Here is a 1,747-nt window from a genome sequence, read left to right as displayed (position 1 = left end):
AAGGACAGCAAGTAGCCAAGAAGAGACTTGATACCCTATGAGAATATATAGGGGGACGTAATCCCCCTCAGGAACAGTCATAGGGGAGGGGAATAATGGGAAAATGGGGGGGGGGGAGGAATGGGAGGTTACAAGGGATGGGATAAACATTGAGATGTAACAAGAATAAATTAATAAAAAAATAATAAAAAAAAAAAAAAGAAAGAACAGAGATTGAGGAAGTATCCAACTAATGCCTAGCCACGTCATCCCTGACACTATTAAACAAACTCTTGGTATGCTTGCAGACAGGAGGGGAGCCTAGCATAGCTGATCTCTTAAAGGTCCCTTGTAGCAATGGATTGAGACAGATGCTGAGACTCACAGCCAAGTATTGGGCAGAGTGCAGAGAGCTTTGTGGGAGATTGCAAGGAAGGACAGAAGGGAATAGGAGCTCCACAAGAAGACCAACAAAGCCAACTAACCTCAGCCCATTGGGGCTTGCAGGGACTGAAACACCAATGAAGGACCATGTATGGACTGGAACTAGGTCTCCTATACAGATGTATGCAGTGGGCAACTTAGTCTTCACAAGGGGCTGCTAGTAAGGGGACAGACAAGGTCTTTGTTGCATGATTTTCAATCCTTTCCCTTTGCTGGGCCTCCCGTGCCATGCCAACTGTGCTAGAGGATGTGAAGAATCCTGATGTGACTTGACCTGCTGTGATAGCTAGATGGAAGTGCTCCCCTTCTCTGAGGGTTAGGGAGGAGGGGCTTTGTGGAAAAGGGAGGGAGGGTGGGACAGGGAAGAGAGGATGGAGGGGGCTATGATTTTGATGTAAAGTGAATACATAGTTAATATATTAAGTGGGCTCTAATTTAAATTTCATTTAAAAATATAATAGAAATTTCTGTAACCTGTTCTATGTATGCTTAGTTAATAATTGTTATGCTTTTGTTACAATTCATTATAACAAGCAGTTAAACTCTTTTTAACAAATAATTTGAAAAATCCATTATTTTATCTCTATTTGAATTTGACCATCCCTATCAAAGAACTAATACTGACAATGAGCAAGAAAAAGAAAATGTACTCTTTAAGCTCCATTTAAAATAAATAGCAAAAAGGGTAGTCAAGGAAAATCAGTGACATGCCATATGTCTTATTATGAATGGCATATTGTATTTGTGCAAGTATGTATAAACATATATCTATATCCTTATATACACATATGTGTGTGTTTGTGTGTGTGTTAATGTAAGAAAGGATAGATGGATGAGCATTTTCACTGAGAAATGTTTCACCTCCAATACAGTAATTGCCATGTGTTGTCATATGGTCCTTCTCAAATTTACATAAATGGATGTTTGCTCTTTACATGAAGTTCACAGGAACTTTGTAGGCTAATGTTTACAAAAAGAAACAGAGTTCTTTCTTAAGTAACACAGTTTTTCCTTCTAGCAAAATCTTAAGTACTTAAAAGACTCTAACCTGAGAATTAGTTTTAATGTTGTAATATTTCTCATGTGTTGTTTCAGTGAGATGTTCTAGCACAGGCTCTAGCCTAAAGGGGTTAATATATCTGAAAAAAAAATGCTAGGTTTGACATAGTAACTCAGTAGAAAAAAAATATATGCATACAAGGAAGTGAAAATATGTAATACTCCTTTAAATACATAGTTTGGTCAAATAACAGGGTTCCTATAAAGAATATTTTATTGATATTTAAATAAGAAGATGCAGGATTATTCCTTACTATCCATCATC

Source organism: Acomys russatus, chromosome 18, assembly GCF_903995435.1.
Source record: "Acomys russatus chromosome 18, mAcoRus1.1, whole genome shotgun sequence".
NCBI classification, from domain to species: domain Eukaryota; kingdom Metazoa; phylum Chordata; class Mammalia; order Rodentia; family Muridae; genus Acomys; species Acomys russatus.
The sequence above is the reverse complement of the archived record's forward strand: the minus strand, read 5'-3'. Positions refer to the sequence as shown.